Source organism: Hyperolius riggenbachi, chromosome 3 (genome assembly GCF_040937935.1).
Source record: "Hyperolius riggenbachi isolate aHypRig1 chromosome 3, aHypRig1.pri, whole genome shotgun sequence".
NCBI classification, from domain to species: Eukaryota; Metazoa; Chordata; class Amphibia; order Anura; family Hyperoliidae; genus Hyperolius; species Hyperolius riggenbachi.
In genome coordinates this window covers 160,577,059-160,604,437 of record NC_090648.1, presented here as the reverse complement: position 1 = coordinate 160,604,437, position 27,379 = coordinate 160,577,059, and the positions used below count along the sequence as shown (strand labels likewise).

General features: G+C 44.5%; 2 long non-coding RNA genes across 2 annotated transcripts in view; one reads left to right on the top strand and one right to left on the bottom strand.

Moving 5' to 3' along the window:
- Positions 1-6,187, bottom strand: part of LOC137561205 (uncharacterized) — a 34,544-nt gene extending 28,357 nt beyond the window's left edge. Inside the window, exon 1 of the long non-coding RNA XR_011029927.1 lies at positions 6,081-6,187. This is a non-coding gene — a long non-coding RNA (uncharacterized lncRNA). The remainder of the gene's footprint in view (positions 1-6,080) is intronic.
- A 251-nt stretch (positions 6,188-6,438) lies between these two features.
- LOC137561204 (uncharacterized) lies at positions 6,439-25,002 on the top strand. The gene is made up of 3 exons (XR_011029926.1): positions 6,439-6,558; positions 21,547-21,632; positions 24,459-25,002. It is a non-coding gene; the product is annotated as an uncharacterized lncRNA (long non-coding RNA).
- Positions 25,003-27,379: the final 2,377 nt, after the last annotated feature.

Below are 27,379 nucleotides of genomic sequence, written 5' to 3'. Positions count from 1 at the left end.
ATTTTGGTTTACAGAGTGATTTATGTTATGCCTTTTGGGGGTAGTCTGGCTTGGATCGGCTGGTGCTGCCGCTGTCTGCGGTCTGGGTGTCAGGGGCCTCTTAAGCACCAGGTCTTTAAACTCTTTTGCCAGCAGGCTCACTCCTCGCTTATTGAGGTATTTATTGTCATACAGATGCTGATCTGATATAGAGAAATGTTCTGCCAGTTGTAGGTTTGCTGATGGGCTGATTTTGGTAGTCAGCTGCTTATTTATATCCTGGATTGTCTGTGGAGAGATGTCTTTTCTTGGTAGCAATTTAGACAAAATGATTTTGGAGCTAGGGAATTGTTTTTCTGTGGCCATTATTAAGGAGCACAGTTTGTCTGCAATGAGGTCTTGTCTATTGTCCAGGTTGTTTGTCCCTGTATGTATGATTATATGCTTAGGGGCAGTGAAGTTTGGCTTGTTTATGACCTCTGCTGCTTTTTCAATTGTTGGGCAGGGTATTGTTTTAACATGTTTCCCAGGAAAAAGACGTCTTGTATTGATGTATTTTCCATTAGAATCAATTATCAGTGCTATGTCAAAGCTTGGTCTCTTTGGTTGGAGTCTCTCTGCAGAGGTGTTATTGCTGTTCTTTGAACTTTGAGATGTGTTTTCCGTTTGCTTTGTTTCATGGTCCTGTGAACTTGAAATGTAGATCTCTTGATTTGTTTCTCTGGGGTGTGTTTGTGGAGCCGTTTCCCTGGGCTGGATGTTTATTTGTTTAAGGCTTGCAATCTCTTGTTTAAGCTGGTTGTTTTCAGCTTGCAGTATTTCAGTTGCATCTTTGAGTGACTTCAAATCCGTTTTTAGTTGGTTAATTGTAATCTCATTGTCATTTTTGTTTTTTGCAATCTGCTCTCTGAAAAGGTGAAAGTCTCTTTCCAATTCAGATAAACTGTCCTTGAGGGTGTCTTGTGTGGGATGTGATGTTTTCACACCAGATGCAGCCTTGCCTCTGGAGGATGGTTTGGTAGGTATATGTCCACTGTTAATGGCATCAGGATCTGGCTGGTTTTCTATTTGACTTATTACTTGATTTTGCATGTGAGGATACAGCTTTTCAAACTCCTCCAGGTAGTGTTGTACACCTTGTATCAGGATTGTGCCAGTGTGGTACACGCTAACAGTCAGCAAAACAGTCTCTGAGTCCTCCTGATCCATAATTCTTATTTGTTTCCCTTTTGGTATACTTCCTAATTCAGTGTTCTTGAATTGGTGGCAGATAGCATTATGCCAGGCCTCGGTTTCCTCTGTGTGGAATAACAGATCTGTTTTTATTCTGGGTTTAGATGAGAAGTCTGCATAAAGAGTCTCTGGGTTTTCTTGAATTATTTTCTGTTTTTGAGCTTTCTTAGCTTTCTTGCTTTTGCTCTTGGGTGTGTAAACAATCTCCAGGGTGTCAGACAGAGACCCCCTGCTGGCTGTGCTGGGCTCATCTGTAACATGGCTAGTCTTTTGTTCTGCTGGTTTTAAGCTTTCCATTGTAAAATGGCTAAGTAAACTGTTCTTATTTCTATAGAGAATGTAATATTTAGCAGAATGCCCTTACCTCAAAGGACTCAGTTCTGCAGACTTGGCCGATTCTGGAGATGGTTTCTGCTGTTAGGATCTGTTGGTTGACAGGATTTGGTTTGCTGCTGCTGCTTGCTTTCCTTTGATCTTCTCTGCTTTTCCTCTGAGTGGTCCAGCTTGATAATCCTTTTTGGTGTCTTTTTATTGTTTTCCCTTCTTTTCATTCAGATTTCATTCAGATTGTTTGCATTATAAGCTTTAGTCTTCCATAGGTTGCTTCATTTTTCAGATTATTTCCCTTTAGTTGCTCATTGCAAGGTAAAATTAGGTGGGTTTTCAGGAGCTCATGCTTAGAGCTGCTTCCATCTCAACAGCTCTAAAGACAAAACCTGCAACCCCCACTGTGTCCATTACACACTTCAAACACTGTCCTGTTGAATTCAGGGAGAAGTTAGGGCTGTGTAGGGGAGAGGATCAGATGATTCTACCTCTCCATAGCTAGTCATGGAGATCCTCCTGACATCTAGACATGCAGACATTCCACTCTCACTGTGGATAGACTACATCATAGGCAGGATTGCTAAAACATTTATAAATCAGTGGTGGTGATTGCAGCTGCGTGCAGAATGTATAGCAAGAGTATCCTTTTTTTAAACAAATTCAGGACAACTTAACCACTTGAGGAGCACAGGTTTACACCCCCAGTGACCAGACTATTTTTCACAATTCAGCACTCTGCAGCTTTAACAGTTCGCTGCACGGCCATACAACTTAGCACACAAATGAATCTTACCTCCTTTACTTGCCACAAATTGGCCTTTCTTTTGGTGGTCTCTGATCGCTGCTGTGATCGTTAGTTTTATTTTTATATAAATTGGCCATAGTTAACCCTCCCCCCTTCCCCCCCCCACCCCCCCCCCCCCCCCTAAATTGGCCCTAGGCTGCGATCAAGACTTGTAGCCTCCTCTCAGAGGGATTTCAATGTTAGCAGCTTAGAGGGACAGCTTAGTGTCCCCTGAACAGCGCTGCACTAGATCGCAGCCCTGTACAGATGTAAAAAAAGGGTTTTTCCCCCTTTCTCTTCCTAACAGCCTGTTAGCCGCTCTGCTCCATGTATCTGCAGGGAACAATCGCGCATGCGTGCATTCCATGCTAATTCCCGCCCACTGCTCTTGACACTGATCGGCGTTAGGCGGTCTTGGGGCTGTCACCCTCCCGCGGCTGAATGGCATTAGGCGGTTGGGAGGGGGTGAACACTGAACTGGAAAAAATCTGGGGCTTCCTCCAGCCCCAGTAGTCTGTCAGGTATCTTAGTGTCCTCTGGGTCCCCTCCTGGCTACTGCATATGTGGGGTCCTGTCTGCACACCTACCTTGAGCACACTCCTTACCGCCAGTTGCAATCTGCACGGTTCACAGAGAATTGTACTGCACAGCTGCAGAACGCCCCTGGCTACAGGGGTGAGATTGAGGAGGCGCACACCCCCGACCATGGATATACAATAGCCAAGGACTAGACCTCTAGCTTTTGGAGCTGGCAGTGGCACATAGGAGGAGATCCAGAGTGTGCTGCGAGATCTGACTGGGGGTGGGGGGCTCTGGAAAAAGCTCCAGGTAAGTAAAAACTTCTCACTTCAAACACCTGTTTGAGATGGAAATCACACAATTGTTAATTGACTAACCTTTCAGCAACAACCACTGTTTCAATACAACAGGGAAGATTTGCAATAATGTACTACCTAGCAGTGTTTGTTTTTTTTGCTAGCAGCGGCAGGGAACCTTGGCTCTCCAGCTGTGATAAAACTACAAATCACAGCATGCATTTGCCTTTATGAATCATGACTGTGGCCTGCAATGCATTGTGGGGATTGTTGTTCCTTAACAGCTGGAGAGCCAAGGTTCCCTACCCTTGCCCTAAAGTGAGAAATAAGCATCTGTGTGTACATGTTATTTACATTCTTTACCAATAACCAGAGGGGGAATTATCTGTCATGTCACACACAGCTTATCATAAAACTGGATGTGAGTGAAATTGAATCTGAAGCTTGAATCTGTGGCTGGATAGTGTACTGGTTAAGGGCTCTGTCTCTGACGCAGGTGACCAGGGTTCATGTCCCTTCCTGCTCAGTAAGCTAGCACCTATTCAGTAAGAGAACTTGGGCAAGACTCCCTAACACTGCTACTGTCTATAGAGTGCATCCTAGTGGCTGTAGCTCTGGCGCTTTGAGTCTGCCAGGAGAAAAGGGCAATAGAAATGATTTGTGTGTCTGAATCACTATTGCTCGGCAACTCACAGCAAGTGAGAGGTGCTGCTTACCAACTTCATTTTAAAGTATAACTGAGCCAAAGCTTGGGTGCAAAATAAAATACTTACCTAAGAAGAGGGAAGTCTCTGGATCCTAATGAGGCTTCCCTGTGCATCCTCCGGTCCCCAGTCACCGAGCGCAGACCCTTCAAAGATTACCAACAAGGGATTGTCTGTAATCTGATTGGAGCCACGCTCCTTTTCAAGCATGCATGCGTCCATACTGTGCCTGCACGTGTACGATCTGTACTGCGCCACTCTTGCAAAGGAGCCAACCCTGATCAGCGGGAGGGTCCCAGCGAGTGTCAGAGGACCAGAGGGTGCTGAGGGAAGACTCATTAGGATCCAGAGGTGATCAGGTACAGGGTCACAAACCATTACTTGAGGTTAGCTGGGTGCATAACCAAGTTAGTATGTCAAACTATCCTTTTTCAATCACAGTAAGTCCAAAGTAGGTTAGCACACCAGTCTGCTTAAGTTGCTTTTTACTCCATGAGTTTGTCAATACTGTAAAGATTTACAGTGTTGATGAACTGATGGAATAAAATAAAATCCATTGAAGCTGTTCACTGGGTTGTCTGTCCCTGTATGAGTTATAAAGCCCCTAAAAAAACATGGAAATAACTTGTTAAAGAACAACTATCAAAGAAACTGTTCTTTGGTAAACCCCACATTCCTATAGAGCTTTTAGCCAGCAACACTAGAAAGCTTTTCAGAGGTATTTCATCACAGTCTCCTGTGGAGAAAAAATGCCTTGCTTCCCAGCTGTTTGTAACAATTTGTGTCGGCATCAGGTGAGGGGAGGCAGAGCTGAACATGTAGCTAGGTTACACTTCTCTATCACCATTAACCTGTTGAGGACCACGGTGTTAAACCCCCCCTAAAGACCAGGCCATTTTTTTTAAAATAGGTCACTGCAGCTTTAAGGCCAAGCTGCAGGTCTGCACAACACAGCACACAAGTGATCCCCCCCCCCTTTTCTCCCCACCAACAGAGCTCTCTGTTGGTGAGGTCTGATCACTCCCCCTGTGTTTATTTTTTTTTATCAATATTTTTATGTTTATTTTTTAAATAAATGTTACTATTATTTATTTTATTTTTTTTCCCCTCCCTCCCCGCAGCCAGCAAATCATCGCTCTCTAGTGTCCCAGGGGGACAGCCATGTCGCACAGCTGTCCCCAGTACAGCACTGCTGCAGATCGCAGTGCTGTACAAGGTAATTAGACAGTAACAGTGTCCGAGCGGCGACCGCCGCTGGGAGACTGAAGGCAGAGCGGAGTTCCACCCACCAAGCAGGAGATGCACGCACAGCGTGTGCGCGATCTCCTGCACTGCGAGCCCAAAGGACTTTACACCGATCGGTGTTAGGCGGTCCTGGGGCTGCCGCCGCGGCCACGCCCATCGGCGTGATGTGGTCAGCAAGCAGTTACCAGAGGAATGTTTTACTATTTGTTTCTGCCCTACCTGCTCTCTCAGTGATCATATGAAAGAAGCTGAGGGATTTTTAGATACAGAGAAAGATCTGGAAATAAAGATTTGTATTTTTTCCTTACTTGGATGCTTCAGAATGGGATCTCCTTGGCTGTAAACTGCTTACTTTAGACTGTGTGGCAGAGAGATGGGAACACACAGAGCTGCAACTGATGATTATTTACACACATTTAAAGGGAACCTAAACTGAGAGGGATATGGATGTTTCATTTTAAACAATACCAGTTGCCTGGCAGTCCTGCTGATCTCTTTGGCTGGAGTAGTGGCTGAATCACACACCTGAAACAAGCAAGCAGCTAATCCAGTCTGACTTCAGTCAGAGCACCTGATCTGCATTCTTGTTGAGGGGCTGGGGATAAAAGTATAGAGACACAGGATCAGCAGGAGAGTCAGGCAACTGGTATTATTTTAAAAGGTAAAATCCATATCTTTCTCAGTTTAGGTTCCATTTAAGGCAATATTTCTGCTTCCCATCATTCTGAACACATTTTACTCACAGTATTACAGCCAGCGAAGATTGTTTCTGTACGCTGGATGTGCTGGACACAGTCCTCCATAGTAATGCCTACAGTGAAAACTGTTCTCTGTAAATGTCATATTTTTTCACATAAACCATGAAAAGATGAAAAAAGCCTTTGTATTGCTATTTGCTAGTAATTACTGATAGTAGCAAAAAAGTTTCTGTACCGTGTTAGCCAAACAAATTATATAGGTAGAAAAAAAACAACGTTTTGTAAGAAATAATACCTTTTAATGGCTAACTAATAGAGTTAAATGATGCAAGCTTTCTGGGATCTAGTCCCCTTCTTCAGGCATATTTCCAGATGTAAGCTGAAGTAAAACACTGATGCAGATAAATGGTAAACACGAAGATGACAGTTGTGTTGGTTACTGTTTATCCGTTAGGTGTCAGGGGATCAGCAGGCTGGAGCCAGTGAGTTAGTGCAAACATACATGAAATCCAGCAGGTTTCTGAAACCATACATGAAATGATCTTCAGAAACCTGCTGGATTTCATGTATGGTTGCACTAACTCACTGGCTCCAGCCTGCTGATCCCCTGACACCTAACGGATAAACAGTAACCAACACAACTGTCATCTTCGTGTTTACCATTTATCTGCATCAGTGTTTTACTTCAGCTTACATCTGGAAATATGCCTGAAGAAGGGGACTAGATCCCAGAAAGCTTGCATCATTTAACTCTATTAGTTAGCCATTAAAAGGTATTATTTCTTACAAAACGTTGTTTTTTTTCTACCTAGTAATTACTGGAAATATATGTGGCATTTAGAATTTTAGTTAACTTTGATAGTTGTCCTTTAACTTGTTATAAACATATATGTAGAAGCTGACTTGATCATCTTCACAATTATGGTACAACCACATTGAACTCTCTGTTCGACATTTTTATTAAGTTAACATTACATGTGACTTATTCTAGTTCTCCACTGTACACGCTTTGCTGTATTTTGCGCATGGTTTACAATTCCCACAACCCAAGTACACTATGATTATCATGGAAATCATAGTGCCCCTTTTCCACTGATTTGACTCGATTTTTACCCAACACAAATGCTGCTTTTTGTCTGCATCTGCATTTGGGTTAAAGTCAATGAGAGAACAAGAAAATTACATACTAAATGAAGTGCTTTGTGATTTTCTTGTAATTACTGTTTTCATTTTTTTAACTGATTTTTGTAATTATCTGATCGTCAGAACAACTCAAATGCAATCACACCGTGAAAAGGAACAATCACACAAAAATTAAGCAGTGAAAAAAATACAAAAAAATTGGGGGGTAAATAAAAAAGGTTGCAATCTCAGTGCATTTGCAACTGCAGTTTTCAGTGGAAAGTGAACTTTAACATTCTCCAGTTGGTTTGTCACCCAGCATTAGAGTAAGAGCCAGAAAGGTGCGTTCAGGCAATACTTTGCAAAGCGTACATTATCAACCCTGAGTTCCAGAAGTTGGAAGCTGAGAATTAGTGAGACAAAACCCTTTAGAGTTCAATAACAAGCATGTTTTATCATAAATCTTATTTTGTCAATTTAATCATTTTACAAGAGCACAATAAAACAATATTCATACAAGGATTTAATTTCTTTAAAAGAGGTTTTCAATTACTTTTTCAGTATTGCAACAGAGTTTTGATTCCATTATGTTTTCTAGAAAGCACTTTACACCTACAAACTCAATTACAATTCCATGTTTTCTAAGTACTCATTTAGGTATTGTATTATCTGTAATAAAGTTATTTATACTTCAAAAATAATTTAGTAGTTAATAATAATAATAAAGGTTTGTGTTACGGGAAAAAAGTCACCCCACCAAAGGTAGCTTATCCTACATCTCATTTTTAGCCCAATTTGGTTGGGCCTAGGTTTTGCACAGGCAAACAATGCAGGGACACAGATTATGCATGGGCTATATCTAGAATTCTACATGTTAGGTCTTGTCTGCTATGTTGGAGCTGACCAACAGGGGATGCCGTTGAATGTTCCGCTTGTTTTCATATGTTCTTTAACCACTTCATATCCTGCATACAGTATAATCACGTCATTGCACGTGGCTCCTGAAAGCCACATGACGTGATTATAAGTTGCCTTCATTTAATGAGCACAGCACGCGTGCTAGCACGCGCCTGGGCTCATTAACACCCCCCCCCCTCCTAACTACACTACTCTGAGAAAACCTCCAGGGGGTCCGATTCCCCAACCCCCCGCCCGATCCCCTGTAATAACTCCCCTCCCCCTCCATGCTGCGATCGGGCAGCATGGAGCATTACAAATTAACAATCATTACCTGACCTTGTTCCTGCGGCGATTGCGATCTCCTCCCCGCAGTACCGCTGTCAGCTTCATTATGCTAAATGAGTCGGGTCCCGGCTTGATGACGTCATCAAGCCGGGACCCGATCCGTTCAGCATAGTGAGGCTGACAGCGGTACTGCGGGGAGGAGATCGCGATCGCCGTAGGAACAAGGTCAGGTGAGAGTTTGTTACCTCTAATGCTTCCCTGCGCCCTACTCTGCTGGGGGGTGACACACCTGGCATTTGGGGGTGATAGTCTTAAAGGGGACCAACACCTGAACATCCATGGGGGGCATTTGTATGACAGGGCACACAAATGGCTCAATGGGGGGATAAAGGGCACTCACTTGGCTATCCATGGGGGGGAGGGGTAATAAAAAAAAAAACACGTCTGGCTAATTATGGTGGGTGGGGTGTGCAGGGGACAAACAAGCAGGTCTGGTTAACTGGGGGGGGGGGGTTACAGAGGCACATCTGGGGCTGGTTGGGGTACAGAGGCAAATCTGGCCAACTATGGGGTAGGGGGATATAAAGGGGCACATATGGCTAAATAGGGGGCGGGTGGAGGATTAAAAAGTGCCACATGAATTGAAGGAAATACCAAAGACACAAAATGGAAAAAATGCACCTTTATTTCCAAATAATATATTGTTGCCATACATTGGACTAGGATCATACTTTGAACACTGTAATAGCCAGGACAAACGGGCAAATCAAATATGTGGGTTTAATCTACAGTAGCACTTATTATTTTCAAACTATAATGGCTGAAAGCTGGGAAATAATTACTTTTTTTTTAATTTTTCCCTCATTCCCTTTAAAATTTATACAAAATAAATAATTCTTAGCAAAAGGTACCATCCAAAGAAAGCCTGATTGATGTCGAAAAAAACAAGGTATAGATCATTTATGTGTGATAAGTTGCGATAAAGTTATTGGCTAATGAACGAGAGGAGTGCGAAATGTTTAAAATTGCTCTGGTTTTTAAGGGGGAAAACCCCAGGGACGCGAAGTGGTTAAACAGACCTCAACTCAGAACGTTCTCTCTGCTCTAAAGATACGCAACAGCATAATAACGTTTAAATAGTGTTGGGCGAACAGTGTTCGCCACTGTTCGGGTTCTGCAGAACATCACCCTGTTCGGGTGATGTTCGAGTTCGGCCGAACATCTGATGGTGTTCGGCCAAACTGTTCGGCCATATGGCCGAACTAAGAGCGCATGGCCGAACGTTCCCCGAACGTTCGGCTAGCGCTGTGATTGGCCGAACGGGTCACGTGTAGTGTTGGGCGAACATCTAGATGTTCGGGTTCGGGTCGAACATGGTCGCGATGTTCGGGTGTTCGAGCCGAACTCCGAACATAATGGAAGTCAACGGGGACCCGAACTTTTGTGCTTTGTAAAGCTTCCTTACATGCTACATACCCCAAATTTACAGGGTATGTGCACCTTGGGAGTGGGTACAAGAGGAAAAAAAATTTAGCAAAAAGAGCTTATAGTTTTTGAGAAAATCGATTTTAAAGTTTCAAAGGGAAAACTGTCTTTTAAATGCGGGAAATGTCTGTTTTCTTTGCACAGGTAACATGCTTTTTGTCGGCATGCAGTCATAAATGTAATACAGATAAAAGGTTCCAGGAAAAGGGACCGGTAACGCTAACCCAGCAGCAGCACACGTGATGGAACGGGAGGAGGGCGGCGCAGGAGGAGAAGGCCACGCTTTGAGACACAACAACCCAGGCCTTGCATGAGGACAAGAAGCGTGCGGATAGCAATTTGCATTTTGTCGGCATGCAGTCATAAATGTAATACAGATGAGAGGTTCCAGGAAAAGGGACCGGAAACACTAACCCAGCAGCAGCACACGTGATGGAACAGGAGGAGGGCGGCGCAGGAGGAGAAGGCCACGCTTTGAGACACAACAACCCAGGCCTTGCATGAGGACAAGAAGCGTGTGGATAGCAATTTGCATTTTGTCGCCATGCAGTCATAAATGTAATACAGATGAGAGGTTCAATAAACAGGGACCGGAAACGCTAACCCATCACAGATGTTCATTGTTCATGTTACTTGGTTGGGGTCCGGGAGTGTTGCGTAGTCGTTTCCAATCCAGGATTGATTCATTTTAATTTGAGTCAGATGGTCTGCATTTTCTGTGGAGAGGCGGATACGCCGATCTGTGACGATGCCTCCGGCAGCACTGAAACAGCGTTCCGACATAACGCTGGCTGCCGGGGAAGCCAGCACCTCGATTGCGTACATTGCCAGTTCGTGCCAGGTGTCTAGCTTCGATACCCAATAGTTGAAGGGTGCAGATGGATTGTTCAACACAGCTATGCCATCTGACATGTAGTCCTTGACCATCTTCTCCAGGCGATCGGTGTTGGAGGTGGATCTGCACGCTTGCTGTTCTGTGTGCTGCTGCATGGGTGTCAGAAAATGTTCCCACTCCAAGGACACTGCCGATACCATTCCCTTTTGGGCACTAGCTGCGGCTTGTGTTGTTTGCTGCCCTCCTGGTCGTCCTGGGTTTGCGGAAGTCAGTCTGTCGGCGTACAACTGGCTAGAGGAGGGGGAGAATGTCAATCTCCTCTCTAAAGTCTCCACAAGGGCCTGCTGGTATTCTTCCATTTTGACCTGTCTGACTTTTTCTTCAAGCAGTTTTGGAACATTGTGTTTGTACCGTGGATCCAGAAGGGTATAAACCCAGTAATTGGTGTTTTCCAGAATGCGCACAATGCGTGGGTCACGTTCAATGCAGTCCTAGGCCGAAGAGGTCATAGCCTAGGGTCACAAAAACCTGTTTATTTGGGCAATTTCAATGGTAGTGATGCTGACGTACATAAATCTCAGCCATGGCCGTTAGCAACGTCTGAATTGGAGGTAGAAGACATATTGTTAGACTTGGGCTTCAAAGATGGGTTCCCTACATCTCTGCAAACCAGAGTTACAGGGGTCCAAAATTGGTAAAATCCCCCATAGGCTTTCATTGCCTCCCTATTTCACTTTCCAAAATCTCACATCTTTTCAAAGGGCAATTGCTCAGCAGTGGCAAATTTTCTAGCATTGTAGGGACCCTTAGGGGGAACATGACTGGTGAGTTTCGGGCCCCTAGGCCGAAGAGGTCATAGCCTAGGGTCACAAAAACCTGTTTATTTGGGCAATTTCAATGGTAGTGATGCTGACGTACATAAATCTCAGCCATGGCCGTTAGCAACGTCTGAATTTCACGAAATGTCTCATGCAGGTAGAAGACATATTGTTAGACTTGGATTCCAAAGATGGGGTCCCTACATCTCTGCAAACCAGAGTTACAGGGGTCCAAAATTGGTAAAATCCCCCATAGGCTTTCATTGCCTCCCTATTTCATTTTCCAAAATCTCACATCTTTTCAAAGTGCAATGGCTCAGCAGTACCAAATTTTCTAGCATTGTAGGGACTCTTAGGGGGATCATGACTGGTGAGTTTTGCCACTGCTGAGCCATTGCCCTTTGAAATGGTGTGAGATTTTGGAACGGTAAATAGTAGGCCCAATGAAAGCCTATGGGGGATTTTACCAATTTTGGAGCCCTGTAACTCTGGTTTGCAGAGATGTAGAGAGATGCATGAGACATTTCGTGAGATTCAGATGTTGCTAACGGCCATTGCTGCGATTTATGTACGTCAGACTCGCCACCATTGAAATTGCCCAAATAAACAGGTTTTTGTGACCCTAGGCTATGACCTCTTCGGCCTAGGGGTCCAAAACTCACCAGTCATGTTCCCCCTTAGGGTCCCTACAATGCTAGAAAATTTGCCACTGCTGAGCAATTGCCCTTTGAAAAGATGTGAGATTTTGGAAAGTGAAATAGGGAGGCAATGAAAGCCTATGGGGGATTTTACCAATTTTGGACCCCTGTAACTCTGGTTTGCAGAGATGTAGGGACCCCATCTTTGGAATCCAAGTCTAACAATATGTCTTCTACCTGCATGAGACATTTCGTGAAATTCTAACGGCCATGGCTGAGATTTATGTACGTCAGCATCACTACCATTGAAATTGCCCAAATAAACAGGTTTTGTGACCCTAGGCTATGACTTCTTCGGCCTAGGACTGCATTGAACGCGACCCATGCATTGTGCGCATTCTGGACAACACCAATTACTGGGTTTATACCCTTCTGGATCCACGGTACAAACACAATGTTCCAAAACTGCTTGAAGAAAGAGTCAGACAGGTCAAAATGGAAGAATACCAGCAGGCCCTTGTGGAGACTTTAGAGAGGAGATTGACATCCTCCCCCTCCTCTAGCCAGTTGTACGCCGACAGACTGACTTCCGCAAACCCAGGACGACCAGGAGGGCAGCAAACAACACAAGCCGCAGCTAGTACCCAAAAGGGAATGGTATCGGCAGTGTCCTTGGAGTGGGAAAATTTTCTAACACCCATGCAGCAGCACACAGAACAGCAAGCGTGCAGATCCACCTCCAACACCGATCGCCTGGAGAAGATGGTCAAGGACTACATGTCAGATGGCGTAGCTATGTTGAACAATCCATCTGCACCCTTCAACTATTGGGTATTGAAGCTAGACACCTGGCACGAACTGGCAATGTATGCAATAGAGGTGCTGGCTTGCCCGGCAGCCAGCGTTATGTCGGAACGCTGTTTCAGTGCTGCCGGAGGCATCGTCACAGATCGGCGTATCCGCCTCTCCACAGAAAATGCAGACCGTCTGACTCAAATTAAAATGAATCAATCCTGGATTGGAAACGACTACGCAACACTCCCGGGACCCCAACCAAGTAACATGAACATCTGTGATGGGTTAGCGTTTCCGGTCCCTGTTTATTGAACCTCTCATCTGTATTACATTTATGACTGCATGGCGACAAAATGCAAATTGCTATCCGCACGCTTCTTGTCCTCATGCAAGGCCTGGGTTGTTGTGTCTCAAAGCGTGGCCTTCTCTTCCTGCGCCACCCTCCTCCTGTTCCATCACGTGTGCTGCTGCTGGGTTAGCGTTACCGGTCCATTTTCCTGGAACCTCTTATCTGTATTACATTTATGACTGCATGCCGACAAAAAGCATGTTACCTGTGCAAAGAAAACAGACATTTCCCGCATTTAAAAGACAGTTTTCCCTTTGAAACTTTAAAATCGATTTTCTCAAAAACTATAAGCTCTTTTTGCAAAAAAAAATTTTCCTCTTGTACCCACTCCCAAGGTGCACATACCCTGTAAATTTGGGGTATGTAGCATGTAAGGAGGCTTTACAAAGCACGAAAGTTCGGGTCCCCATTGACTTCCATTATGTTCGGAGTTCGGCTCGAACACCCGAACTTCGCGGCCATGTTCGGCCTGTTCGGCCCAAACCCGAACATCTAGATGTTCACCCAACACTACGTTTAAACAAAAAACATTTCTTTGTTACAGCTGATACAAATCCTAAAATAAATCTGCACTGTTTCTACTTCCTGATTCATGGTAACAGACATATTGTTAACAGCCTGTGCTTTCAAATGAGATCTGCCATCTCTGCCGTGGCAGTCATGTGACACAGGGGAGAGATCGAATTACAACTTGCGATTAAACACAGATGAGGGGGAATTAGGGCTGGTTCAGACGGACGTTTGGAGGCGTTGCGTTCGTTGGCGTTGCGTTCGTGATGCGTTCAGGCTTTCAGCAGCGTTCGCATTGCGTTCGGATGCGGTCGCGTTTTTTCTTCCCCTAGGGGGACATTACCCGTCGAGGTTAACCGCCCCTGGAAGCAACATGTAGCTTCCAGGGGCTCCTTGAACGCCAGTGAAAATCGGGACCCGAACGCCGCGTTTGTGCAAACGCGCGTAAAAGCTTGGTACAAACGCTCCCATTCACTTGAATGGGAGCGTTTAACGCCAAGCCCCGAACGCTGGCAGTAAACGCTCTGCAAACGTCCGTCTGAACCAGCCCTTAGACAGGCTATACTCTCTAAATACATACATGGTTCATTTCTCTCTGTTTTCCTTCTGTCCTGTGCAAGAGTTTATGTCACTTTAAAGGGGGTTGGAACTCTTTTACCTATTTAGAGAGTAGTTTGTTTAACATAGTTTCCCCAACATTTAAAATAAACATTAAAATTATACATTATAGGTATCCACATCTAGTGCCTGTATTACCAGAAGGTGCCGATCAGAAGTAAGCATTGTTCTTTCTATGGCTCACTCCTCCCTAACTCCTCCCTTGTAGAGATCCATTGCCATGGCAACGGATGACAGGTCATTCGGAAATGGACCCAAACTGCGGCTTTCCACTGCTGCCCTGATACTGTTGACATCACTGTGACTGGAAGCTAGACAATTCGGGTCCAGTTTTGAATGACACATCACTACGAGGGAGGGAGCGGGGAGGAGTGATATATATATATATATATATATATATATATACCGTATATTCCGGCGTATAAAAAGACCCCCCAACTTTTCCAGTTAAAATATAGAGTTTGGGATATACCCGCCGTATAAGACTACCCCTCTTCCAACGCACACCAAATTTAAAGTAAAAAGAAAAAAAAAATCATGTACTGGTGCTGTGTATGAACAGATACTGGTGCTGTACTGTATGTGTTACCCAGTATATAACAGTATATAGTCAATTGACTTGTTGTATTGGTCAACTCTCCTTAAGTAGACTGGTCAGCTCTCCTTGTCTACCTGTTTATCAGAGCGGTATGGAAGAATAGATTGCGCTTCCTCAGCAGGGAGATCTGAGAGGCGGTAACAGGATAGGGTGTATCACCCGGCATCAGTGACACCCTGCGTATAAGACGACCCCGAACTTTTCAGAAGATTTTCAAGGGTTAAAAAGTAGTCTTATACGCAGGAATATACAATATATGTGTGTATATATTATATATATATATATATATATATATATATATATATATATATATATATATATAATTTATTTATTTAAGTATTTATATAGCGCCGACATATTATGCAGCGCTGTGCAGATTATATATTATCTTGTCACTAACTGTCCTTCAGAGAGGCTTACAATCTAGTCCCTACCATAGTCATAAGTCTATATTGTGTAGTGCATGTATCATAGTTTAGGGCCAGGGGAGGACTGGGACCTTTTGGCCTGGGGGGAAAACACAACCTAGAGGCCCGTTATCATGGCAGCCCCAGCCCAAATGGCATCATACATGTTCCCTACTTGCTATATGCCGGTAGTCATTTAGGACGCCAATGCGGAAATATAGCAAGGAAACTTGCAGGACAGCGTGACAGGTAAAGTATAACTGCACAGGCATTGGGGGTCACATAATACATTTGGAGGGAAGACATCCAGTGTTTTCCGCCATGTCTGTCATCCGTGATTATCACACGCCATTACAGCTGTGTACCCGATCGGCCACATCAGCCTGAGATTTCCCGTCATATCAAATTTGACCAATTTCTGCCTGAAATCAGTCAAATCGTCAATTGAGCATGCTTATGGCAACACTGATTTTCATCCAATTTGATAGTAATTATCAAAACAGTTGGCTGATCGCCGAGTCGACAGATGTATGGCCACACACACTTATGTCCAAAGAGGAACTGTCCCTTCAAAAGCGGGACAGTTGGGAGCTATGATGGTAAGAGAGCAGACAGATTTTTTTTTTCTACGGACCCTGCAGGCAAGTCTCTGCTCTGCATCTTGCTGTGTACACTTACCAGCTTACCCCTCCTCTAATTGCTATGTAATTGCACTTTTATTTCCCTCAGCCAGCGTCAGGGCCGGATTTGTACTCTTTACCACCCTAGGCAACTGTCATCAGCCGCCCCCCCTTAAGTATAGGTAGCGAGTTGACCCCTCCCCCCTTCCCTCTAGTATAGGTAGCCTGATGACCCCCCCCCCAGTATAGGTAGCCAGATGACCCCTCCCCCCATTCCACCCAGTATAGGTAGCCAGATGACTCCTTTAATCCCTCCCCCCCATTAGTATAGGTAGCCAGCTCACCTTCACACCGCAGCAGCCATCTGTGTCACTAATTTCTCTGCTCGTCTCCAGTGCAGAAGCTTCCTCTTCCTTTCAGTCTCTGACTCCAATGCTGCCCAAGTCCATAGCCGCCAGCCACAATGCAAACATGCACAGAGAGGTGGCTGCAGCACAGGCAGCTAGCAGCAGAGTACCGCAGTCAGGCGCTCGCCTGATCTCCCTGCATTACAGCATTAGCAAGCTTGCAAACTCTGCACCAGTTTAGTCTGCTGCTTTGGTGCCCTTGGTCCTGTGGTGCCCTAGGCCATGGCCTAGGTGGCCTTGGCCTAAATCCGGCCCTGGCCAGCGTAGTGTTTCACATTGCCTACAAAAAACTGTAATGCAGCAGGCCCTGCACCAGCCCTAAATAGTTAAATGAGAGGCAGCCTGGGGGGAAATGTCCCCCCTTCCTCCCCTGCCAGTCCTCCCCTGTTTAGGGCCAATTTAGGGGGGAAGCCAATTGACTTATCTGTATGTTTTTTGGGATGTGGGAGGAAATCATCATATATCAACACTCAAGTTAAAGCGGAATATAACCCTGCATTTCAACTTTGCTCTAAAACATTATTTACAGCATATTATATGCAACCAGCATTTTTTTTTTTACTAGACCAGCATTGGAAGGGTTAAACACAGAGGTTTAAAGTTCCGTGGAGAGATATGCAGAAGTTCATTTAGATACATTTAACTAAATAGAATGTAACAAGTGATACATGTTACACACTCTTTGGCTGTCCTCCAGCTCCTTTTCAGTCAAAGAGATGAGTCACATGCCACACTTAGATACATTTATGTAAACAAAATGTATCTATGTCAGCTTCGGATGCGTCTGCAGTTCTGTCCAGGAACTTGAAAGCTCTGTGTAACCCTTCCAATGCTGGTCTAGTAAAAAAATAAATGCTGGTTGCATATAATATACTGTAAATAATGTTTTAGAGCAAAGTTGAAATGCAGGGTTATATTCCGCTTTAACAATTGTTTCGGGGCCATCAGGGGTCCTCCTTGTCTGCACTATTCTAAAGAAGGGGACCCCTGATGGCCCCAAACAATTGTTAACTTAAGTGTTGACATATCAGAATCAGAATCAGAATAGTTTTATTTCGCCAAGCATGACTGGGTCGTGCTCGGAATTGGGTTTGGCACAATACATAGCTCCAAGAGGTGCATAGGCAGAAAGCAAAGAAGAGCATTACAATACAGTAGGGACATGGCAGTAAAAAACATCGTACTCAAAAACATATTGCACTCAAGAAAAGAGGAAATGTATGTACACAAATATACATTCAGATGTATACATTCAGCGGCCGTATGCATTTTTCCAGTGTGCTGCTGGAGTCTGGCCAGGGTGCAGGGACAAAGTCCAATCAGTTAGGGGTGATGGCAGGTTGCTTCGAGAAGCGTATTTAATTCCTGTCCGCTACTGTGTCGATGGTAAGGCACAGGTAGAGGGTGGGAGAATGCTAAGGGAGTTCAGGAGGCTGACGGCTGCAGGGAAGAAGGAGTTCTTGTGTCTGGTGGTCTTAGTGGGGATGGCTCAAAGTCTCCGGCCCAATGGCAGTGGGGTGAAGAAGCAGTGGCCTGGGTGTGAGGGGTCACTTGCGATCTTTAGTGCCCTAGCGCGCAGTCTTGTCTTATGCAGGAGGTCAAGTGGAGGCAGGGGTCTCCCAATGATCCTCTCCGCCGACCTGATGATCCTCTGTAGTTTGTGTCTGTTCCTGGCAGTGGCTCCCATGTACCAGACCAGGATGGAGGAGCAGAGGATCGATTAAATGGTGGCGGAATAGAAACATGTTAGGATCTCCTGTGGCATGCCGAACTTCCGCAGTTGGCGGAGGAAGAACAGCCTCTGCTGGGCCTTCCGCTGGGTTACCATAATGTTGGCCATCCAACTGAGATCGCTGGAGATGGTGGTGCCCAGGAGGCGAGCACAGGGCACTCTGGCCACCTCAGCACCGTCAATGTGGATGGGAGGCGGAGTGGGAGCAGACTTTCTAAAGTCAATTATTAGCTCAACAGTTTTGGCTGTGTTGAGCACCAGCCTGTTCTCTGTGCACCAGTGGCATATTCGCTCGACCTGCTTCTGATACTCCTGGATATTGTCCTTGGTGACGAGGCCAACAATGGTGGTATCGTCGGCAAATTTTATGACTTTGACAGAGTCCGCCGTGGATCTACAGTTATTTGTGTAGAGGGAGAACAGCAGCGGGGACAGGACGCAGCCCTGGGATGCCCCAGTGTTGGTTGTCATTTCTCTGGAGTAGATGTCCCCCAGTCTGACAACTTGGGATCTCTTGGTAAGAAAGCCCATGATCCATAAGCGTAGGGTGGGATGAACCCCAAGTGTAGCCAGGACATTCTGAAGGATGCGTGGGCATATAGTGTTAAAAGCTGAGCTGAAGTCCAGTAGCAGAACTCTGGCATACGCATCTGGTCTGTCGAGGTGGTTAAGGATGTATTCCAGACAGATGTTAAGGGTGTCATCAGTAGACCTATTTGCCCTGTAGGCAAACTGGAGTGGGTCCAGAAGGGGCAGGGTGGATAGCTTGAGGATGGATAAGACCACTCTCTCTAGTGACTTCATGATGACAGACGTCAGGGCCACAGGGCTGAAGTTGTTGAGGTCAGAGATGCCCTGTTTCTTTGGCACGGGTATGATGGTGGACCTCTTGTAGCACGCAGGGACTCTGCCCTCTGTCAGTGACTTTCTGAAGATTGCAGAGAGAATGGGAGCAAGTTGCCACGAACAGGTCTTGAAGCAGGCTGGAGATACACCGTCCGTCAGGGCCCGAGGCTTTCCTGGCGTTTAGCTTGGACAGGAGGCGCCGGACGTCTGCCTCACCCACCTCCATAGGGAGTGGGTCCACGCTACTCGTGTCGCTACTAGGGTCGCTATTCGCGTGGAGTGCTGGGAGGGTGGGAGGTGGTAGGTGTCCCACGGGCTCAGCCTGTCTCTCGAACCTGACATATGATTGGAGAAGAAACTTTGCTCACTGAGAAGCTGGAGTTCTAACCAATTTCTTCTAGTTTTCAAAGTTCGCATCCCCATTGAAGTCTATTGCGGTTTGAAAAATTCATGCGAACCGAACTTTTTGCGGAAGTTCGCGTTCGAGGTTCTTGAACCAAAAATAGGAGATTTGAGCTATCTCTCTCTCTCTCTCTCTCTCTCTCTCTCTCTCTCTCTATATATATATATATATATATATATATATATATATATATATATAGGCCTTGGGGAAATTGCTCCCTCTGTCTTAAAGGGAACCTAAAGCGAGAAGTATATGGAGGCTGCCATATTCAATTTCTTTTAATGCATTTTTTATTTAATTCCTTTTAAATAATACCAGAATACCCAGCAGCACTGCTGATCTTTCACGCATCAGTAGTGTCTGAATCACCCACCTGTAACAAGCATGCGGAAACACATGATCTGCTGCGTGCTTGTTCAGGGTCTATGGCTTAAAGTATTAGAGGCAAAGAATCAGCGGGATAGCCAGGCAACTGGTATATTGCTTAAAAGAAAATAAAAATGGAAGCCTCCATATACCTCTCACTTCAGGTTTTCTTTACTGGTAGCACCAGCCCTGTTCTGTATGCAGGGAAAAGGGTGAATATTGTTAATTGTTAAACAGGACCTGGTTCTAACATTCTAATCTTATTGCTGCTAAGCAGTTATTGCTGTGAACATGCTCAGGGGAGGACTGGGACCCTTTGGCCTGGAGGGAAAACACAAACTGGAGGCCCATTTTCACGGCAGCCCGGGCCCAGATTACATCACACACGTGCCCCACGTGCTATATGCCAAAATTCACATGGGAAATACAGCAAGGACACATGAGGGACAGCGTGACAGGTAAAGTATAATGCTCTGGCAATGGGGGGGGGGCACATAAAATATTTTGAGTTACAACGGCCAGGGTTTCCGTCGCGTTCATTGTTTGTGATTATCGCACTGGATCGACCACATCAGCCCGAGATTTCCCAGCATCTCAGATCAGAGCTGGGACAAGGTCCTCCAGCACCCAAGGCTGAGACACCAAAGTGCGCCCCTCCATCCCTGCCACCCCAGCCGTCACACACTGATTGCTATTACACTAAGAGGCGCCACAGGGCCCACAACCTCCCCAACACCTTAATATCTAGTTATCTGGCTTGCAGTCACTGCTATGTATCCCCTTTTCTTTTTTCTTTCTGCTTCATACACAATTAGGAATGACAGCTGAATGAATTGTGCGCCCCTTCCTACACTGCGCCCTGAGGCTGGAGCCTCTCTAGCCTATGCCTTGGCCCGGCCCTGTCTCAGATCGATACTTTCAACCAATTTCCACCCGAAATCAGACAGATATTTTCCCACGGACCCTGCAGGCAAGCCTCTGCTCTGCATCATGCTGTTTATATTTACCAACTTGCCCACCCTCTAATTACTCTGTAATTAGGCATTGATTTCCCTCGGCCAGCCTAGTGGTTCACATTGCCTTATATACAAAAACATGTACCAGGCACTGTACCAGCCCTAAATCATTAAATGAGAGGCAGCCTGGGGGGAAATTTCCCCCCTTCCCCCCTGGCCAGTCCTCCCCTGAACATGCTATTCACACTACTGCACCTAGAATACAGTTGTAAGCAGGATCTGAGCATGGCATGGCTTTGCTAAGGTTATATTCCCTTAGTGCGAATGCCTGTAAGTCTGCACCTGCAATTCAGTAAGCAATGTTTGCCACATCTGCCGTCCTGCCAAGTTTGCTAGATGAGTAGTTCAGCTCTGAGGACGGCATCCACCACATCTGCATAATGGTAATGCTCACAAGTCAGGCGTGTCTGTTTTGCATAAATTATTGTGTTTGCAATGTACAATATATTGCCCTGCATTGCATTTATAGATTTCGCAATCCATGAGACTTTTGAGAACTCTGTCATTGTAGCTGGCTCTTTCCCTGCCTCCGCTTACATCATATATTTGCAGGCATGACAGCTGAATATTTAACCATTACTGCGTGTGTTTCAAGCCCTTTGTTTGGGAATTTTCAGAACATTAGGTTTGAATAATTCAAAGGCAGCTGTCAAGTTCCTAGAAACTAGTTATGCTGAAAATATAATAGCCAGGCATATGGGAAAACAGTTTTGTTTATCTGCTGGGGGTGAAAAGACAATAGCTTTGTTTTTAGAGGTGGGAAAAGGTACCTTTTTTAACTATTACCTATAGTATAGGTTTCATTATAATCTCCATTTTTATGTAAATTAAGGAAAATTAACTCACCAGCCTCTTTGTTTCATTGCATACAAAGGTACAAAATGACAGTGTTTCCTTTATTTTAGTCCATCACTGTAACTGCTGAAATCTTCCATCTGTTGTGTGAAATTAATGCAGTCTTCTTGAGTTGCAGATGTATGCCATTAAAAGTTGACATTGTTTTTTCACTAGAACGCTGTGTCACAGGTCACTTGTTTCACTTGCGATGGCAGCAAATCAGAAATGTGTCAGTAATCTCTCTGCAGCTAACGCAAAAGGTACAATTTAAAAATACACTTACTATTTTGCAAAATTCTTTATGTGACTTAAAAAATGCGTAATTACTGTAAATAGCTACTCTGCTGTCACAGAAAGATTTTATACATTAATATCACTATCATACTAGACATTTTCTTAGGCCCCGTTCACATCTAAAATCACAAAATGAAAGCAATTACCTTACATTGTGGGAGTGATCGCGATTAACGGTTTTATACATGCTAATCGCGATCACTCCAGAATCGCCGCCAAAACACTGCAGGTAACACGTTTGCGATTATCGCTAAACGCAAAACCTCCGCGATTAAGGCAGTGAGAACACTGCCATAGGAATACATGGGCTAGGCGGTTTAAAAAACCGCTAGCGGTTTGCGGTGACCGGGCTTGCTTGACTGCCACTCAGATGTGAACGGAGCCTCAACGTGTTCTTAAAATGAATGTTTAATTTTAGGTGCCGACTACTGTAACTGCTACAAAACAAAAAAGCACACACTTTGAAACCATGATAACAGGATTTCCCCCAATTTGGTGTGCATGGCTTCTCCAGATTTTCATCACTCTGAGACTGGGTGCACACATAACATATTGTGAAAAGCTGCGTTTTATGTCATGTTTTATGTTAATGTTGCGTGCGGTTTTTTTGTGCGTTTTTACTGCGTTTCTGGTGCATTTGCGATGCATTTTGAGTGCGTTTTAATGAGTTTGCGGTTCGCATGTGTGTCTTGTATGCGTTTCCGTGCATTTTTATATTTGCATTTACGAAAATCACTAGGAAGACAACAGGAAGCGGAAATACAGCAAAAAAAAATTGGGGGGAATAAACGCATATAAAAAGGCATGGAAAACGCAGTAAAAACGCATACCATTGTGTTCCCATTGTCTTTCATTATGTGCATTTTTCCTGTGTTTAAGAATAATATGCAACAAAACCTGCATTTTTAAAAACGCATAGAAACGCATATGCGTTTTTTGTATGCGTTTTTTCCTGCGGCCCAAAGACTTCCATTAGTGGCAAAAATGCAGTGTTTTCCTGCAACGCTAGCGTTTCTGCTATGTGTTTACCTAGCCTGAGGCACTGACGTATTGCTTCCCAAGATATCTACCCAAAGTACAATGCAAGTTTTTAGACTTCTCCTACCAGAAAGATTACTGCAGTGGCACTTGCACAGGAAAGGAAACTGCACATCTGTGTGAATGCCAGGTTTACATTGGCCTGAAGATACAGTCCGTTTAGTGGACCAACACGGAACGGACCCTAATGGAGGTGAATGGATTATATGTTAATTCACATTGCTCCGTTCAAATGTATTCGTTCAGTCCGTTCCGTCAAACGGACCACAAGATTGGGTCTGCAGCAATTTCTCCGGACCAATAGATGTGTCATATTGACCACAACAAAACAGAGTTTGAGTCATGGCAGGGCCAGCTCAGGTAGTACTGGGGTGCTACGGGTAGTACTCCAGTATTGGCCCATAGTGGGACTCCTTAAATTCTATCTTGCATGGTTGGTCCAAGATAGGTCATGAAATAAACTTTGTATGGAATCCATACAATTTGAATTTTGATGGTGGCCTTGGGGAGTTGGATTTGAACCCAGTGTTATAGAGCTGCAAGATCAGGCTACTTCCACTTAGCCATTATAGGGCAAGTCCAATAAAGGCAGAGAATGAGCAAGATAGGGAAAAAAATTTGGAAGACAGTTGAGAATATCAGCTTTCGTATTTATCTCTGCAATCCTCTAAAGCCAGGTCTAACCAAAAAGTAATAATTCACTTTTGTATTGTTTTTTTGGCAAAACTTTTCTACAAAGTACATGGTCATGATGTTTATGCAGGTCCCAGTACCACATGGAAGAAGAGAGGTCCAGACAGGGAGAAGGTCAACAGCCGTTTCGCGCCACCAGTGTGTGGTGCTTCCTCAGGCTGACGAAGCGCTAAACACTGATGGCGCAAGATGGCTGTTGACCTTCCCACGGTCTGTACCTCTCTCCATTACATGTGGTACTGTGACCTGTAACCTTTTTTTAATAAAGTGTATTTGTAAGCTGGATGTGTGCTACCGCCCTGCCTCTTGCTTTGGATACTGACTATGGGACAACCTTAGTGTGATCGCTGGTGTCCTATGACGTTCATTGCATATCAAGGACTTAAGAGTCTGTAGATTCTGAGCACACAATTGATATTTGATTTGGATTGCTGTCTCAATAGTAGACACCCCAATGCTTCTAGTGGCAGGTTTACTAGATGGATTTAAACTTTGTTGATATGCCCTGCTTCCCTGGAATAGTATCAATGGTTATAGTGCGCAGCAAGCATAACAGCTTCAGCAAGGATGCTTTTTCCATAGCAAGTGAAGTGAGTGCCTCAATAAGAATTTGCTCTGTCTTTCTTTGGATCAACACATCGAGGATTTATGAAGGGTAATCCTGAAGTTTTATGTCTTTCTTTCAAGTTCACTGTGAAACTAAATATTTGTAACATACTATAAGCCTCATCTCCTGGTTGACAGACAGTTGGCCTTTACAACACAAGGATGTCATGCAGCAGATCTCTAGAATAGAGAAAGTGAGGAGGGACAAAGAGTAGTATGAGAGTCAATACAGAGTGCACAAGTCAACAGGAAGCTTGCAGTTTATGTGCCAGTTTTCATGATCTGTACTGGCTGGTAGACTAAGAAACAGAAGTGATAATTAGAAATGCTAAAATATGTACAATAGAATAGTCCATAACAAAAGTTTTATTCAGTGCCTTGTCAAATGCATTTTCTGTTGCCATATCATATTGATGCAAATGACCCTCTCTGTCTTCTTTTAATAACCATTACAGATCCTGTAATACTCACACAGCCCAGTCCTCCTCCTCAGCCATCTAATACAGGCTGCAGATGTGTGAAGTGAGCTGGAGTCCACTTCAGGTGAAATCTGGAGATTTCATTCTACTCGGAAATGAACCTTGTCGTGAAAAAATCGCAATTGCTCAGGAACACTGTGAGTTACGCAGATTTCTGCAATTAGGAGAATTGGAAAAACAAGAACTTAGGTGACCCCGAAAATAAGATTTGGATCTTCTACAAACATTAACATTAGGATTTCAGTCATAAGAAAGCATGCAAAGAAGATAATGATTGTGCATGCGTACACCCACCATCAGAAGTCTGGATTCACTATAAAGTGATCTTACTGAAGGCAGAGCAGTTTATGACCTATTCATGATACAAATCCGGATAAGGTCATTAGGACGTGGGATCGGCAGGAATCTAATATACATCTATGTTAATTATCCGTAATCAGGAGCCCAAACGGTGAGTTGGTGTGTCGATGCGGATAGATTGTAAGCTTTGGCAGGGCCCTCTCTCCTTGTGTATCATACTTGGCTGTACACGCTATCTAGAGTATGTGAACTTGTATTATTGGCACTACCACTCCTGTCCAGTGTATGATCTGACATTGTATTACTACCTGTATTGTGTTGTGTATCTTATTGCTTACTACCTGCATTGTGCTGTTGGTCACCCCTGTTATCATTGACTGAAATCCTATGTATTGTACAGCGCTGTGCAATATGTTGTCACTATATAATTCCAATAAATAATAATAATAGCAGCTGCTTGGCTACTACATAGGAAATCATTGGTTATAGCCAATCGTAGACGGTTGGGAGGAGGGGTTAGTTATAGGCACTTGAAGGGGGGCTTAGTGTGAGGAATTCTGTGGCAGGGGCGGGGAGGTGTTTTAGGCACTTGGATGGAAGGGTTCAAATGGGAATGGGTGGGGGGTACTAAAATATCCGTAATGTAAATTACCCAACTACATGTCACATATGCATTCAAACCACGTCTTCTCTCACACACAAGAGACAGTGATAATTCTGGCTTGCATGCAGATTATACAGACAGCAGAGCACAAGAAGTCTGGCACTATGAGGTTTATTTGAATATCAGAGCGCATATGCATACGCGAATATAGTTTAATGCAAAAGACAACTGTGCAAGTGCAAAGATAGTAATTATCCATCCTAATATGCTGGTGTGGAAGATGCGGCGGTGAGCACCTGTGGTGCACAGCTTTACGACCGTTTTGCGGAGGTGATCCTAGCTTCTTCTGAGGCTATGTGCACTCCTAGCTTCTTCTGAAACTATGCGCACTCCTAGCTTCTTCTGAGGCTATGTGCACTCCTAGCTTCTTCTGAGACTATGCGCACTCCTAGCTTCTTCTGAGGCAAGTGCACTCCTAGCTTTTTCTGAGACTATGCACACTCCTAGCTTCTTCTGAGGCTAAGTGCACTCCTAGCGTTTTCTGAGGCTAAGTGCACTCCTAGCTTCTTCTGAGACTATGTGCACTCCTAGCTTCTTCTGAGGCTATGTCATGTGCACTCCTAGCTTCTTCTGAGGCTATGTGCACTCCTAGCTTCTTCTGAGACTATGCGCACTCCTAGCTTCTTCTGAGGCTATGTGCACTCCTAGCTTCTTCTGAGGCTTTGTGCTCTCCTAGCTTCTTCTGAGGCTATGTGCACTCCTAGCTTCTTCTGAAACTATGTGCACTCCTAGCTTCTTCTGAGGCTATGTACACTCCTAGCTTCTTCTGAGGCTATGTGCACTCCTAGCTTCTTCTGAGGCTTTGTGCTCTCCTAGCTTCTTCTGAGGCTATGTGCACTCCTAGCTTCTTCTGAGGCTATGTGCACTCATAGCTTTTTCTGAGGCTATGTGCACTCCTAGCTTCTTCTGAGGCTATGTGCACTCCTAGCTTCTTCTGAGGCTATGTGCACTCCTAGCTTCTTCTGAGACTATGCGCACTCCTAGCTTCTTTTGAGACTATGTCCTGTGCACTCCTAGCTTCTTCTGAGGCTATGTCATGTGCACTCCTAGCTTCTTCTGAGGCTATGTCATGTGCACTCCTAGCTTCTTCTGAAGCTATGTGCACTCCTAGCTTATTCTGAGGCTATGTGCACTCCTAGCTTCTTCTGAGGCAGATAGCCTCAGAAGAAGAAAGGATCACCTCCGCGAAATGGTTACCAGCTGAATGCAATTTGTACTAGCAGAGGGCAATCACTTATATTTCAATAAAAATTCTGTTGAGACAGTATCTTTACTAGCTGGAAAACTAAGGCCAGTAGTGGACCAATGCAGTAGTAAATCCTATATAATAAAACCCCTGTGTCTCTGTGTCCTGTCTCTGTGTGTGTGTGTGTGTGTGTGTGTGTGTGTGTCCCTGCTTCCAGACCTGACAGTTTGCTTTCTGTGAACCTCATTGCATTGTGGGAAATAACAGCTTTTTTCAACTGGCAAGCAAGCAACGTCTCCCTGTGTGCATACACTTTGGACAGCGGTGGTGGCGTCCATGGCCTTGAAAAAATAAATGGTGTAGATACTGCATGTGACTGCCATCACATAAACACTGTTACATACTGTATATCTGAGCAGCACAATGAAATAGTGTCTGCGGCCTTCAGTAAGAAGATTGTAGCAACTTATAAGTCTGGTAAGGGATTTGAAATGATAGAATTTGAAATCAGCCATTCCTCTGTCCAGAAAATAGAAGACTTTCAAAACATCTGCCAACATGCCTAGAAAGATACTGCACAAGGTTAAATTGCATGTGAGGTGTGCAAAGGGGAAACCTTTTCCCTAAGAGAAATATCAAGGCTAGACTGAAGTTTGTCATAGAGTACATAGATTGATGAATGGATGAATTATTTGAACACCAGGACGGAGGACATGTTTGGTGTAATACAAGTATAGTAAGGACCTC